This window comes from Vicugna pacos, chromosome 5 (assembly GCF_048564905.1).
Source record: "Vicugna pacos chromosome 5, VicPac4, whole genome shotgun sequence".
NCBI lineage: Eukaryota > Metazoa > Chordata > Mammalia > Artiodactyla > Camelidae > Vicugna > Vicugna pacos.
In genome coordinates this window covers 50,374,708-50,391,795 of record NC_132991.1, presented here as the reverse complement: position 1 = coordinate 50,391,795, position 17,088 = coordinate 50,374,708, and the positions used below count along the sequence as shown (strand labels likewise).

Here is a 17,088-nt window from a genome sequence, read left to right as displayed (position 1 = left end):
CAGTATCAAGTACTATAAAGAGGGAAAAGAGGAAGAAAATTCACTGAATATGATAAATAGTCATTGTTAACTTTGAAAGAACTGTTTCAGTTAATTAACTGGGGAGGGAGCAAGTAGTGAATGAATAGTGAACAAATAATCGTTTTAAGTCTGGATGATTTTCCCCCCCAAGAAATTTATTGCTGAATGGAACAGGAAAGAAAAGATAATAGCTTAAAAGAATTCTTTGAGTTTTGGTTTTGTATAAATAGATAGAAACTTAAGTATGTCTGTAGGCAAAGAAGAAGAAACTATACCCAAAGGAAAATCTGATGTCACATGGCAAGATTAGTTTTACAGGAAGATTTTAGTCCAGTCTTAAAAATATGAACACTGTAAGCGGTTCCACTGTTTATGCATCACATTTACTACTGGTAACTAGGATGAGGAACTTCTATTGGCTCTGCCATTTTCCCAGCCCAGCCTTCCTCAAAGGAGGGGATACTAATCAGATCAATCTAAAATTTGACCACGCCTAGTCAGGCTCAGGGTCGGTGTGTATGGATCCTGGGGGTTTTATTTGTCCTCTGCTTGCCTACTTGGTGGTAGGCATGGGGAACAAACAGGCTTTTTCTTTTCCTCTTTCTTGTAATCTCATATGAGACTATTTCCATATCTGTTAACCTTTCATATTTTCCATTTGCTTATCTTCAGTATAATTTCTTCAGATTTGTCCTTTAATTGACCAGTATTTTTATTCAACTCTGCCTAATAATGTGTTTTAACTAATTGAGATTTTTTACTTTGACAATTCTATTTTATATTTCTGAAAGCTTTATTTGGTTTGTTTCCTAATTTGCCTGGTCTTATAGGGGAGCTCCTTATTGCTTACTCATCTTGTATTTCATTAAAAATTTTTTTTAAACATTTCATAGTAGTGTTTCATATTTTTTGTTTGGTAACTTGAATATTTGACACCCTTGGGGGACTAGAGCTGATGTTTGCTGTTTCTGATACTCTCATGAATTTGCTTGCTGATGTATTTCTTATACCTATTGATTATGAATTCTCGTTTAGTTGGTATTAATCTGTGGGAATCTTGAGGACTTAAACTAAGGGTGGGTTTCTCCAAAAATCCTCTTCTGTGTGGAGCTGCATGCCCTACTAGTGACCACTGTAACCTCTTTTCAGGTCTCCAGCTTCAGGAGAGAGCTAATCTTTCATAGTTCCCCAGCTTGCCCCCGGGCTGGGGTATTGGTAACCAGCATCAGGTCAGTCTGCCCTGGTGGCTTATAGCCCACTGCTGTGTTTTCTTTCCCCCATGTCCTGTGAACCCAGAAGTGTGTGACATTTCTCCTTCTGTTAGCTTGTAAACCCCTTCCAATCAAGCTTTCTCCTCCCATTTTTCTGCCACACCCGTTCTTCTTAAGATTGCCAGTAGCCTGTATGTTGCTAAATACAACAGCCACTCCTCAGCCTCATCTTTGTTGCTGTAATGGTTAATTTTATGTGTCACCTTGGCTGGGACATGCTGCCCAGGTATTTGGTCTGGATGTTCTGGTGCAAGTGTTTTGGGAGGAGATTGACATTTAAATTGGTGGCCTTTGAGTAGAGTACATTGGCCTCCTTAATGTGGGTGGGCCTCATCCACTCAGCTGAAGTCCTGAATAGAACAAAAGACTGATGTTCCCACGAGAAAATTTCACGTTAGAAAAGCCTGGGACTTGAACTGCAGCATCAGTCCTGCTTGGGTCTCCTGCCTGCTAGCTCACTCTGCAAATGTTGGGCTTGCCAGCCTCTATAATAAGTATAAGCCAATTCTTTAAAACAAACACATTCAAATGTACTTACATACATCCTACCTCTTGGTTCTGTTTCTCTGGGAACTCTAATACACTCACCCTGTTAGTAGTATTTGACCGAGTTGATCATTTCCCTATTTTTGAAATATATCTTTACTTGATTTCCATGATAACACACATGACTGGTTTTTCTCCATCCTCATAGGTTGTTCCTTTGAAGTCTCCTTTGTTGATTCCGCCTCATCTTCCCAGTCTCTAGATGTTGGACTACCCCAGAACTGACAACTGAGTCTTTAGACTTCTCTATACTTGCTCTCTTGTTAATCTCACTAAGTCTCATAATTGTGACATTATCTTTATGCTGATATACCAACAAATCCCAAATGTATATTTCCAGCCCAGACCTCTCCCTTTAACTCAGGCTCAAATTACTAGCTGCTTTATTCTAAATTTTTGCTTATTATCTGATAAGTATCTCAAAGTTAGTATTTCTGAAACCAAATCAATAAGCCCACCTCCCCTTCCATCCCCCTCTACCCAAACTATTCCTTCTTACAATTTCCCCTTTATTAAATAGAATAATATTGTTCTAATTGCTCAGGCCCCAAACCCCAGAGTTATCCTTGGATTCTCTTTTCTTTTCTTCTGACACCCCACATCCAATCTGTCATGGAATCCTGGTGCTCTATCCTTAACTTATAACCAGAATCTAACCACCACCCACCACCCGCTGCCTCGAGGCTGAGACAAGCCACAGTCACCTGGTCCTGAGTAGTAAATAGCTCTCACCTCTTGGCTAACCTTCGAGTTTATTCTCTGGACCCAAGACATTCAGTTTCACATTCAGCAGCCAGAATAAGTCTTTAGAACTACAAACCCCACCTATCACTCCTCTGCTGAAAACTAGTCAAAGCTTTTTCAACTTGCTCAGAGCCAAAGCCTCAATCTTTAGAACTCCTTAAAAGACCCAACATATTCTCCTTTCCCCTCACCCCTACTCCCCTCCGCCTCCCTGCCCCACAGGTATGGCTTCCCCTCAGGGCCTTGGATTTGTTGTTTCCTTTGCTTGAAATGCTCTTCCCGCAGATGTTTGTAGAGCTTCCTCCTTCAGCTTCCCCAGTCTTTGTTCGAGGGTCACTTCTGGTGATGCCTTCCTGATATACGCTATAGAAAGTCCAACCTGTCTCCCATTCTCTATCTTTGTCTCTTCTTTGTTTTTCTCCAGAGCATGTCTCTGGCAACTGCAAATTTTACTTCTTTTTCTGTCTATCTCCCCTTCACTGGAGTATAAGTTCCATGAGGGTAGGAATTTTTGTTTTTATCTCTGCTGTATCCTCAATTCTTAATACCATCACTCACAATAGAAGACACTCAAGAAGTATTTGTTGCATAAATGAAAAATATTGCTGTAAATAACCATTCTCGACAAGGGTGTGGGGAAAGATGCAATCTCTCACATTTGGGGAGGTGAGTATAGTTTGGTGCAATATTTTTAGAGGTTGTGCGTTCTCCAGTGAGCCGCTCACTCACAGGGAATGTGTCTGCACCTAGATCTGCTCAGCTGTAACCATTTTCATAACCTACCTGGCCTCTGCAGTCTGTTGAATTTTCCACCTTTGGCCCACAGATACTTCTCATTTTGATCTTCCCTTAAATGACCCTCTCTCTGCTTATGCAGCCACAGCAAGAATGCTCAGAAATCTTCAACTAGCATATTCCTTAGTGCCTCTGAGCCACTGTGCATACTCTTCTGCTTTTCCTCCATTTTCCCAGCCTCAACAATGTCAACTCTTTCTTCTAGATTCTGTTCAAGTGTCAAAGCCTCATGAAGCCTTCACTGGACATTGGTGGTTACTCTTCCCTGGGTCCCCATAGAATTTTGTGTAGAACTTAATGGTAAGTCCAGTATGTATCACGTTGCATTGAGTGGTTGGGTTCCTGTCTCCCACTTAGACGGAGAGCAAACTCCTGACATCCTCAGCGTTGTCTCCAAGTCTCTAAAGCAGTGCTGGCACCGCATTTTTGGTTGCATGAAAACGTAAATCATTGAAAGTCTTTTCCCATGTTTCTGTTCACTCCACCTTCTTTTCCAAGTGAAATGCTTAAAAGTTGGTTGTACGGCATTAAAATGGCCATGGAAGCCTCTAAGCATCATTTCCGTGCAGACAAGACACCAGGATTGTTTCACAGGAGGGTAAGCTGAGCACTGGCAACAACTCTTGTCCCAAATTTGCTGCCATACTTTCAGTGAAAAAGTCTAAACTGTAGTTGTTTTCATCTTAGGACTGGTGATAGAATACATTTGTTGGCTTATTTGCATGATTTTTTTATACAAAAAAATAAAGGTTTCAGAATAAAATGGTCAACCAGGGCCCACCCCAGGGCTCCCTTTCTTCAAGTCCCCAAAGGGAAACATACCTTTTACTCCTTTCCTCCCCTAAATCTTAGAAAATATTCATGAGGCATGAACCTAGCTTGTGTAACATGTTTTGAGCACTGATCCACAGTGCCGGAATCAAGTAACTCCACACCCTAAGAAGTGGCTCTAACCCAGGATGACACAATCTGTGTTTGTCAAATTGCCAATTAAAAAAAAAAAAGAAATTGTTTAAAGGCCCTTTGTTACATAATAATGTTTTATTCAGAAGAAGAAAAGTTGGACTGAAACAAAAGGCAATTCTTTCCATTTTCCACTTTATCCCATAAGCAAATCAATCCTTTGCTTTTGTGTTGCTAGTGCCTCCTCCAACTTTATGCAATGGGACTTCTCCCAAGCTGCCATTCAGCTGCTAAAGTCATGGCCGAGTTTCACCACCTCTCCAGAGCAGCTGGAGAGAGTGACAACGTGGAAGGAGTCTGAACCATGGCTGGAGATTATTTTTAAATGTGATTTATCCCTATTTTGTTCAAGAACACAGAATTTAAACACACACGCACAGAGATAAACAAGGGATTCATTTCTGAGCACAAGAGAATTGAAGCTAGGAGACAACATTTTGGTCTCTGACCTCAGATTTTGAGAGTTTAGAGCAAAACACTGCTTGATGGCTGAGGTAAATGTTGTTGACTTTTGTAATCGGGCTGAAGACTGGAACACACTGGAAAAACAAAAGTAAACCTTATGACTTGGACCAAGCTTATTTTTAACATTCTTTTCTGTCTTACTAATAACTAGACCTAGCCCCACATTGAAATACCATGTAACAGAAACTAAGGAACTTTTCTCCGTAACTTACCTCATAATACCTTTTAAATGAGACCTGACTCTCACTATGTGGATTAAACTTGATAATCAAGTGCTTTTACTTCTTCAGCTTTGAATAAGATATTTTTAGATCTCAATTTTTTAGACGTATAATGAACATAAGTAAAAAACATTCTGATCAAGCAAAATTGTGTTTTTCTACCCTAATCATGAATAAATTGAAGAATTTTTCTAGGCTAGGGTTTTAAAGACCCATGAACAAACCAGAAAAAGGTTATACTTGAATGTAGGTTTTTAATATACACTGATGAGCCTAGAAGTAATTAACATAATTTTGATATTTGAGTGGGTAATAAAATATGTCACAAAAATTGCCTTTCTAGTGTGGGGTTTAGAGAAGCACACATCCTGCAGTGACTGACTGTTCTTTTGTTGGCCTGGGTCCCGTCTCTCCCCTTTTCCTCTCTTCTTTGTGCCCCTCTCTTCTTTGGAGGAGACTTCCTCCTATGATGGGAGCTGCCAGTGATGATCTGCAGTCCTCTACTTCCCGGTCCAGTCTTGTTCTACTGTTCACAGTGTTTGAACATTCATATGACTCAAAATATTAGCTACCCCTAATGTTTTTTCTACATGAATGAACCATCCTTAAGATGGAGGATATATACCCAGTGCCACCTGTGGCTCTTCTCCTTATAGCCTAAAACAGACTCGTTTGCTGTCAAACAAATTGCAGACAAGTCAGAAACAAACCGGTTTGGAAGAAGGGGCTGAGAAAGATGCTGACTCTACTTGGGTGTCTGGTTGTGGTCTCTGAGGTCCTCAGGGATGCCATTCTTCCCTCAGTGCTCCTGAGCTACTTAAGTGTTGTTCCAGAAACTCCATCACGCTCCACCCTGATCTAGTTCAAGTTGGCTTTGGTACCTACAACCAAAGAGTTCTGACTCAGGAACAGATGTTTGGGGCATAAATTGTGTTAATATGTAATGGTACTTACTAGAAGAAAATATATTGGACAGAAACTATAAAAATTGGCATAGCCAGTTTATTGTTCTCTGTTATGCAATGTGTTGTATATTGCCAGAAGCACTGAAAACAGTTTGCCTGAACAATTTGCTTTTAACTTGGCCTCCTTAGTAAATCTGTTAGAAAGCTTATATTAACTGAGTGACAATAAATTGATCATTGAAATTAGGGACTTCCTTAATCTGAAATTTTATTCCACTTTCTGTTATTCAGAATACTTTTAAAGCACTGTTGTTGCCCAAAGATCAGCCCAGTCCCTGATGAGCCAAATAATCCAGAGACAAGGTCTTGGAGCTTAGAAGAAAAGAGGCAGCTTTGTTACTTTGCCAGGCAAAGGGGACTCACAGCAGGCTAGTGCCTTCAGAACTGTGAACCCACCTTGGGGATGGGTGGGGTGGTTATATAGCCAGAGCTCAAACAATAAAGCATAACAATCAACAGAATCATTTTCTCATCAGAAGACAGAATGGCGTCATGATGCTTCCAGGCGACCAATTCTGTGGAGGTTAGCAGTTGGATCTCTTTTTATCTCCTAAGCACTCAAGGTGTGGTCTTGGTAATTCAGACTATTTTGTAAGGTTAAAGTCCTGTGACCTTCTCCCTGGAGATCAACTCAGAGACCAAGCATGATTATAGCTTTTGATTACTGGGATAAAGTAGAAATAGTAAGATCAATAGCTTTAGTTTTAACAGTGGGCCTGGAATTGTGAGTAGCAACCAGTCAGTCAGGTCAGTTGACCGTTTTAAGGGCAAGCATAAAAACAAGCAATCTGTTAGCCTGAGTGCAGCCATTTTATTAATCCTCCTTCACTATTGATGTTCAAGATATAAACTTGTATTATTTCTAAATTATGCACCACGTCTCTTTACACACATATAGATGATACTGCAAGTATTAATAAACTTTCAGCTTTACCAGCTAGTAGTCAGGAGGCCTGGATTCCAGATGTTTTGTGAACTAAGTCTAGGGTTGGGTATGTTACTTAACTTTTCTGGGTCACAGGAAAATGAGGATGTTAGAATAGATGGGATGTCTTCCAGCTTTAAAATCCTATGACTCCACTACTATGAAAAGAAATCAGTTTTGTTAGAAAAAGGTTTTGCTGATTTTATAAAAATTCAAACACTGCTTTTTACTCTTTCCTTTGACCTATTCCCCAAAAACATTTTGTGAAAGTGTCATTGGGGGAAAAAAACCCACTTGATACGAGTGACTGCAAACTGTGTTGGCCTTGGAAAAAGTTCTGTTGTCTAAAGGACTCCAAATACATTGGCCTAAACGATGAACTAATAGGTGGCCAAAAGCAACCCCCCCAAAAAAACCCAAAACAAACAAACAAACAAACAGAAACCTTAAAAGTGTTAATTATTTATATACTTTCAGAACCATGAAAGTACATTTTTAAAAAAACAGATCCTCTTAATTTCCTCAGTGAAAGAGAAATTTTAAGCTTGGAATTAAAATATCAAATATAAAAACTGGTAAAATGAGTACTCAAAGTAATTTATGATAAAATTATTAAATATTTTTCTTAAAAATTCACTAATGTGCAGTATATGTACATTGTTAAAATAAACACTGTGCAGTATATGTACATTGTTAAAATAAAACCTTTAGATTTGAAAATACAGTATCTTGACAATTTTTCCAATACTGATTTTTGAAATGTTAACTACTCCCAAAGGCAAGAGTTGCAGAATGAATACCAGCCCAGTGCTGCAGCTTTGGCACCACCATCTCATAGCTTTGTGATTGTGGTTTGTTAGGCAATTTTGGTTGCAAGATACAGGAATTCAAACATGTGACCTCAGGGAGTAGGGTGTTGGAGTTTGGTTCCTGTTCACGTGGTTTGTAAAGAATATATATGTAAATCAGAAAAACTGAAACCTCAGCCCTGATATCAGGCTTCCCTCTCAGGAATAACAGAAAAGTTGAACAACCAAGCCTCCTAGTGGGAAAGGAATGCAAGCTAAGTTGGGCTTTTTGGAGCACAGAATTGGAAGGCTATTCAGAACCCAAGGCTTCAGTAGGAACTTGTGGATCTCTTTTTTAGAGCTGGAGTCATCCCAGTCACCTGAGAAGTGCTTCAGAATTACAGATTTTGAGGCCCCAACTGCAAAGGCTCTGGTCTAATATACCTGGGGGAAGTGCTGTAAACACTGCTTTTTAAAAAGCTCCAGCTAGATTTTGAATTTCCTGCTCTATAGGTTGTCTGTTTTGCTATTTTCTTGTGTCTGCTTGCTGATTGATCTGCTACCCGTTGACTCCTTCAGCTTCTCCTGTGTGTTTCTTTTACACAGGCTCAGTGCCTCACCTTCTTCAAGCCTTAGCTCAAATGTCACCTTCTCAGATAGGCTTTCCCAGTTCATGTCATGGAAAGTTTTACCCTAGCTCCTGGCACTTCCTAGTTGCTTTCTCTGCATAATGTTTATCCACTACTTATCACCTTCTAATATACTATTTGATTTATTTAGTTACTGTGTTTATTGTCTGTCCCATCCACCAGAATACAAGATCCATGCAGAGCTGTTGTGTATTCTGTTCATACTGTACCCCCTGCACCAGAAACATGAAATGCTTAATAAATGTTTGTTGAACAGATGAGTGAAAGGATATGTGAATGGATGTTTTCCTCTTAGTAATTGGCTGACGTTATCTTCTGCTCACTGGTGACCTGTCAGAGCCCTTCTCACCACTTTCCACTCTCTGGGCTCCCTTTTGGATCCAGCTGCCCTACTGATTATCTGATTGGACCAGCTCTTTTGGGTTAAGTTTTTTCCCAGGTCATTTTTTAAATAGGTGTGAATTGGCTGTTTATAGGTCAGGTACCTTCCTAGGGGTAATCAGCAGTGATTCAGGGATTACACAGCAGAGAAGAATACTTCTTGGGGCCACCCCTTCAGCGGGCCTGTGGGTGGGGCAGTTCCTCCAAGAAGCCTATTTTGGTGCAGAGTGAGTGTTCAGCAAATTACCTAACCCTGCTGAGCTTGGGTAAAATGGCATTAACAGTCTATCTTATCTCAGTGAGTTCTTCACAATTTCCAGAGAACAATGTTTGGGAAACATACGCACATAAAATATTAACTTATTATAAAAATAAAACAAAATGAATGTGAGAAGTTGTATAATTTTAGATGACATTTAAATATGGCATTTCATGAAAAGCCTTAGTGGAGAAATTAGGAATTTAGGAACTTTGGAATTTTTTTCTCCCCACTCCTGAGTGTCGTTCAAATGTTCTTCTTATTTCACATTGATTTTTATTTGGCAGGGGATCCCAGTGTTTCCAAAGTGATATTTAAGATGAATAAATGCAAAGATCCACACTCAGTCTCCAAAAACAAATTGTACACAAACAGGTTAGAGGTGACATGGTTTTATAGGAGTGTATGTATTAAAGTCCCAAAAAGGATTTGAGTGGTTTTGTTTGTTTTAGTTGGCAAAAACATGATATTTATGAACAGTGTGGAGTAGTAGAAAAATATGAATGTGATATCAAGCTGAATTTTGAAACATCATCATAAGGATGCAGCAAACCGTATTTCTCTACTCCTCTCTTTATACCTGGACTACTGGACTCAGTTCTAGATGCCACATTTTAAGAGGCCCTAGAGTATGTTTAGGTGAGAATGTATGGAGGAGATGAATGAGGCACGAGAGTGGAGGGTGGTGTGAGAAGTCACATGCTATGGTTGCTGACTTCAGATGTTTAAAAGGCTATCTATATAGTAACCTATAATGAAGAAGAATATGAAAATGAATATATGTATGTATATGTATGACTGAAACATTATGCTGTATCCCAGAAACTGATGCAACATTGTAAACTGACTATACTTAAAAAAAAAAAAGCCTGTGTATGAAAAAGGAACTGGGCTGTTCTCTACTCAGTACATCTTAGTACCAGATTCAGAGTCACTGGGCACTTTAATACACATTGTATTCATATTTATAATAATGATGTAGGATGTTATTATTGTCCTTTAGAGTTGAGCAAACTCATACTTGGATTTGTTTTGTGCTTGTCCACGGTCATACAGCTAGAAGTTATGGAACTAGGCTGTGATCATACCACTTTGGAGTTGAAATCCAGGGGTGTTTTCTACTAATACCATAGTTACCTACCAAATGTACAGGGAGACACATTTCAGTTCAAAGTTGGGACTTGCTGGGCTGTTCAAAGATGAGTATCATTGTGAAGTAGTGAGTGGTTCCCTATCACTCAGAGTTCAAGCAGATGCTAGACAGCTACTTTGCAAGGATCTGGTTCTCTTCAATTTATACATATATAAAGGATATATTTACCTTATTAACAAAATACTAAAAATGAAGCCTAATCATAGAGCCAGAGGAACTGCAGAGGTGAGGCCTGGTGAATTTAAGTGTTCATTCAGTAGTTACAGGAAAATACAGCACCTATACTTTGTTCTCTGCATTTAGTCTAATGTGTTTTCTGTTGCAGCTGTTGCCCCTTATCTAATAACTGGGTGATACAGTGTGGAACTAGAGGGTATGGAAAGAGGAAGGGCAGGGATGTTTGGTGAATTACTATAATAGGTTGTTTGGCATGATCTTGCTTTATTAAAACAAGCAAAGAATGCAAGCAGTATTAGGACAGGGCTTAAAATGGTAAGTAGAGAATGCCAAATTGTAAAGGAAGGAGGAACAGAATACTGTGGAAGGTTAAGTAAGGAAGACAGGGACTGTGGATTGCACTATAATTCTCTCTAGTTGGGTAAATGCTCAACATCTATTTGTTGGAATGAATGGTGACATCAGTACTTGAACAAGTATTTAAAGAGAACCTTCTTAGTGCTGAGTACTGTGCTATGTCTGAGAGCCAAAAATGAACTAGATACAAATCTCTGTCCTTTTAAGGAACTCACAATCAAGTAAGAAAAGACCACCAAACAAAAGTATTGGGAAAAAATAAAGTGCTAAGGATTGTCGTAGAGAATAGATCAAAGGTTCCATGAAAGTAGAAAGGAAAGAGTAATTCAGTACAAGTGGGGAAAGTGAGGATGCAGGTGTGGAAGAAGGAGGGGATGTCGAGGAAGATTCCAATGAGGAAGTGATGCATTATCTTTACTGTGTTGAAGGGTAGTAGGAGTTCTCCTGATTAAATAAAGGATGGGTTTTGGACGGGGGTAAACATACAACGTCATGGAGACAGAGCCTACTAAATCTGTGTGTATGTGGTGGGAGTTAAAGTTGGAGCTGAAGAGGTCTGGGAATCAGATCATAAATGGCCTTAGAAACCATGGTAATTTCTTGAACCTGATTATCCAGGTGGAGAATCTCGGAAGGATTTTAAAAAGGGAGGCTGTGTTTTTGGAGCATTCTCTGGCAGTCATGTGGAACAGAAGCAGAAGTGAAATTAGAAAGGCTTGACCTAAAGAATGGCAAAGAGGCTGAAGTTGTGGAGACAGATTATCAGTCTTAGAATGAAGAGGAGATATTAATCCTTGAGATTTTAAATCAGAGAACTTTAGTAGAGAGAAACTTAGTTGCCGAGTTGTTGGAATGGTAAGATTTTTTTCCGTGAAATTAGGTAATACTTAAGTGAGTGGCACAGTGGTTAATAAGTAAGGCCTGGGATTGGGACCACATGGCTGCCTTGAGCTTGTGCGTATTAGCTGATGACTCTTGAACTGATTTCAGGAAATGACATAAAAACAGCGCAATAAAATGGGAAGAGCAAGGACTCAGGTCAGTACATTGGGAGAAGAACTAGAATTGGTGAAGATGGGGAAGTAGCCATTTGTAGATAAATTTTGGACTGTCCAGTGGAAAGATCCCCCACAAAAAACAAACGCCCTGGATCCAGCCCCTTTTCACTATAACACATTCCTTTCCAGCTCCCTTTATCCTTCAGCCCCACCGCACACTGTGGGGAGACCTGTCTCCTGGAGTCTCCTAGCAGTGAGCACTTGGGGGCAAAGGAACCCCAACAAACCCGGGATGACAATGTTAAAATTTTGAAAATCTTGGAGACCATAGACTCGACCGTACATATTTCAACCTGAGGACAGAGGACTTGCAAGGCTTCAGGTCGGGGGTGGAGGGGTCCTTCCTTAAGCCCAGGCTGCCTGACTCTAGGCCCAGTGCTCCTTCCACTGTACCCCACGCTGCTGGGGGGATTGGGAGCTGAGAGCTCGGCGAGTGGTGAGGATTGCTGGGGCTGCCCGGGGGCGTCAGAGGCCCCCTCTTCGCCCAGAGCCCAGCCCCCAGCCCGGGTGGGACTCGCCGCCCCGCCCCGCGCCGCCCCGCCCCTTTCCCGTGCTGGGCGGGGTCGCTGCGCCGCCGCTACCCGGGCGCGCGCGGGGTAACGCGGACGCGGGTCGGGCCGAGGGTGCTGGGAGGTCGCCCGCGCTGCTGCCCCTTGCCTGACACACAGAGGGGCCGGGACGCGATTTGCCGCGCGTGACTGGAGCCGCCGCCGCCACACCGCCGCTGGGGCCCGCTCTGTCCCCAGCCCTCCTTCCTCCCGCCGGGCCCTCCGCCTCCGCCCGCGCCTCGCTCGCGTCTCCGCGTCCTCCCCACGGCTCGGGAGCCGCCGGCCGCCAGCGCCAGCACCAGCCAGGTGAGTGTGGCCGCCGCGCGGCCCGGGCGGGAGGAGCGCGCAGGCCCCGCGGCCGGGCGGCGAGCGCGGGCCTGGCTTTCTTCTCCCGCGCGGGCAGCGCGACTGAGGGAGGGACGCTTCACCCCCCCTCCGCCGCCCCTCCCCCGCCGCCGCAGACAAAGCGCCCGAGGTGGGGAGCCCAGCGGGTGGCTCCTGCCTCCGCGCCGCCTGCCGGGTGCGGCCGAGGCCCTCAGAGCCCGGGCGGCCCGCGTCTCCCGTCCTGAGCGCCCGCGTTCATTTCTGGGTGAAAGGAACCCGAATCATGCAACAGGTACGGGTGTTAATCCTTATTTTCCAGCGGGTCTCGTCTACCCGGCGTGAGGGGACCAGATGTGGCGTCCGGCTCGGCGGCGAGTCCCCGCGTCCAGCGTCCGCGGCTGGTTCCTTTGTGTGGCCGGTGACCAGCCCTGCCCGGTGGGTGGGGGACGCCGGCCCGAGACCCCCGGGCTGCGAAGAGGCTGCTGGACGCCTCGCTCGCGGCGTGGGGCTTGGTTTCCCTTGGGCTTGTGGGATGTTAACATCCCTTCAGCCTTTGGAGGAGTCACAAAGGGAAGGGAGAGCGGGTTGGCAAAAATACCTGGCTGTGCATTTATTATTTTTTTTATGTGAGGTAAATTCATATTGGAAAGGAACCGCAGTCTGGCCGGCTCTTAAGGGTTCTTGTGGCATTTCACCCTGGAATGCACGGTTTGGACTTAGCTGCTGCTGTGACAGCCCCCCTGGTTCTTTTGGTTCTTTGACATCTTTTTGTTTTACACAGACATAACCCGAGAAGTTGAAAGTGCTGTTGAGGGAGTAACTCGATAGCAGCTGTTTGACAGGTCGCCTCTTTCTTCACATTCTGTTTGTGCCAAGTATACCCACCGTGCATCCTGGCATAGGTTGGCATACCCTCAAATTAAAATTGCCACTCAGAATACCCCCATGTTGGAAATACTATCCCGTGTGGTTTTCTTTGGCTTGATGAGCTTTATTTTCTTAGGTGTGAGTAACTTTTTTCACCCCAAAAGGAAGAATACAAAATAAAGTACAGCTTATTTTTGTTTACATACCTTCGGTCATGCTGTTACCTAGCTGGTTTCATTGGTATGCTATTTTAGTACAACAATACTAAATGGAAGGAAAATATCTTCCTTTTGCTTTGAGCAATAAAATACTTCTTTGTTTTAGAACCAGGAAGCTTTTACATAATACTTTGTGTGGACAAAAGTTGGTGACTGCCTTTACCCCATGACCAAATTCATGAAAAATCCCCAAAGGACTTAGAAAGCATTACACAACTCTATAGGTTGTTTTTATATCCCAAATTCTGGGAAATCATTTTGTTGTATATTTATTCAAACAATCTAGACTAAATTTAACCTTAAAAATCGGGCCTACTCTGTAAATACCCCAGCATTAGGGAATGAAGTGATTTCATTTAAAGAATTTATCAAGCATTTTAACACCTGTGAATAATAATTGGAAGGAGCTGATGTTGGACCTAGAAATCTGACAGCAGAATGCAGAACGTAGGTTACCACTGGTAGGTAGAGGTTACAGAGTTCACCTACTTGGGTTTTATGTGATTGATGAGCTTATCTGAAAACTAAATGTCTACTAATTAAAAAATATTTTTATTAAATACTACATTTTGACCTTTTTTAAAATGTATTCTATAAAGACTCCTTGAAGCTCTCTCTTCTCCCTAAAAACAAACGATATTAGTAGGACTTTGAAGAAGTAAAATCATACCAAATTAATCTGATTCGTAGAAAGTTTCTCTGGCGTAATTAGTAATTTTGCTTTATAAAAAAATGCCATTCATCTGTGTAACATCTAACCCCAACTTTCAAAGCTGTTAGAAGCAGCAGGAACAACCTCCTGAAAAAAGTAGGATATTTACTAATAAAAAGTAGCCCAAACTTAAATTTCTGCAGGTTTCTTTTATTGAGATATGTAACTCATATACCATAGAATTTACTCTTCTAACATGTACAGTTCAGTGGTTTTAGTATATTCACAAGGTAGTGCAAACATCCCTAATTCAAGGAACATTTTCAGCATCCTGAAAGGAAACCTTCCTACCTATTAGCTACCACTCCCATCCCCACTCATCCACACTTGGCGACCTCCAGCCTATTTTCTTTCTCAGGATTTGCTGATTCTGGACATTTCATATAAATGGAGTCATATAGGTATGTGGCCTTTTGTGTCTTTCACTGAGCATAGTATTTTCAGGGTTCATCCATATTTCGTTCTTTTTTATGGCAGAATAATATTCCACTGTATGGATGGGCCACATTTTGTTATCCATTCATCAGTTGATGTACATTTGTGTTGTTTCCACTTTTGGGCTATTATGAGTAATGTTGCTATGACCGTTCATTTACAGGTTTTTGTTTGGACATATGTTTTCAGTTCTCTTGAGTGTATATTTAGTGTTTGCTAGGTCATAAGGTAAATGTTACTCTTTGAGAAACTGCCGAACTATCTTCCGTGGCTGCTACACCATTTTACATTCCCATCATATAAGTACGAGGGTTGCATTTTCTCCAGCACTTGGTAATGTCTTTTTGATGGTAGTGATTCTAGTGGGTGTGAAGTGGTATCTTGTGGTTTTCATATGTATTTCTCTAATGGCTAATGATGTTGAGCATCTTTATGTTCTTACTGCTGTTTGTATATCTTCTTTGGAAAAATAACTAATTTATAATAGTTCCTAAGTTTACATTTCTGCATGTATTTTCTCATTTAGCCTTTGAAATATTCCAATAAAATACGTTTACCCCTCTTTTATTGCTAGGAAACTAAGTTGCAAAGAGGTTAAATAATTTGCTGATTTTTTTAACCTTCCAGAGTTAGTAGGAGTCAGGGTGTGAATGTAAACTCAGGTCTTCTGACTGTGCTTCCTGCATTCTTTCCACTTTGTGAGGCATACAGAAGTTAAATTCTGTTTGCAGATTTGCTTGGCTAATCATTGACAGAGTCGTGGGGAAATAAGTTAAACCAAACAACAGCAAAAAGCAGGTGTTGTGGCCACATTGCCTCATAATCACCAGATTTTCTTATGCTTTTTTGAATATATTCTTTGATTTCTCCTTTCCCAATAAGGTAGATATGATTTCTATATTTTCTGTGGGGAAATAAGCCTAGGAGTGGCTTCTTAGTGGCATAGCTAGTCCAAGTCCATGTTCGCTGAGACATCGTGCTTTCTATTCCTCTGCAGCTTCCATGTTCTCTATTTTCCCACTAATTTATTCTCTTTCACCTTAGAGTAATTGAACAATTTCACAGTTTTTGTGAACATTAGGATTTTTCTGGGTTACACTGAAATTAGCTTTTATTTTTGAGCAGGGCAGTTTGCCAATTTCACTTTGAAGTGCAGGATTACCAAAGTGTGTATTTCAGATTACGAACTACTTGCTCTGTAGACATAGCAGGTATGCAGAATTCTTAACTCCTGAGAGGGTAGGTAGAAAGTCAAGTTATTTATTCATCTTTGCATGTCCATTGTCCAGCATTGTGCCCAGAAACACAGCAGGGACACTAACCTTTGTTAAATGAATGAATACAAATGCACTTTTTCCCAGTTGCCAAAAATACCTAATAAAAGTTATCTGATAGTCCTTCTTAGAATAAAAGCAGTACAAACTCTAGATAAGGAAAGTATTTCTTATTCCTGGTATATAACCTAAAAAGCAGTAAGTGACAAAAATTAGAACTTAAAACTTACTAGCACGATATCTTATGGAAGAAAGTAACTGTTGTTCCATCCTGGGCTTAGAAAAATAGGCTCTAAGAACCTGGTGGCTGGCAGCAGCGCTTAGCTCAGTGCCCATTTGGGAGTTGGACCCTGAGTGTTTGTTCAATAAATGAATGTCCAATGAATGAATAAAAGAAATTATTTTTCACTATAACAAGTAGAGGAGATACATCAAATGAATATTAGGCCCTGCTTTTCATTTATGTATTTTAATTGTCAAAAATGATGCATGTTAATTACAACAATTCAAATAATACAGGGGTATATAGAGTAAAAGCCAAAAATCTCACTTTACTATTTGTCCCCTTACCTTCCTTCACCCCCAAGACTCTTCCTGTCCCGGGTGACCTTTGTTAACAGTTTGAGCTTGTATTTCCAAACCCTTATCTTTATATTTATGTATGCATAAATACACATACATATACCCAGACATACTTAGTACATACATGTCTGTTCACAGTGGTTTTTCTTATACAAATGGGATCATACTACACATATGCCTTAGTTTTTCACTTAAATATATTAAAACTTTTGCATCTATCATCAGAAGATAAACATAATATTTATGCTTCATTTTTAGTTTGCAGTTCTTGATTGGTTTTAGTGTCAAGATTAAGCTAACCTCTAAGAATGGATTGGTAAACTCCCTTTTTTTCCCTCTGTATTCTGGAATAGTTTAAACTCTTCTGCCCTGTAAACATTTGTTGGAAA

General features: G+C 41.1%; 1 protein-coding gene across 6 annotated transcripts in view; it reads left to right on the top strand.

Annotated features, from left to right (window-relative positions):
- Positions 1-17,088, top strand: part of SESTD1 (SEC14 and spectrin domain containing 1) — a 222,665-nt gene that overhangs the window by 98,073 nt on the left and 107,504 nt on the right. The window contains exon 1 of one of the 6 annotated variants that reach the window (XM_072961236.1): positions 3,658-3,677. The exons of 3 other annotated variants lie outside the window; for them this stretch is intronic. The gene's annotated coding sequence lies outside the window, so the exon portion shown is untranslated. Of the gene's footprint in view, positions 1-3,657; positions 3,678-12,300; positions 12,594-12,745; positions 12,904-17,088 lie in introns of those variants that run through there. 2 more of the 6 variants (XM_031678308.2, XM_031678309.2) reach the window with 2 other exon arrangements.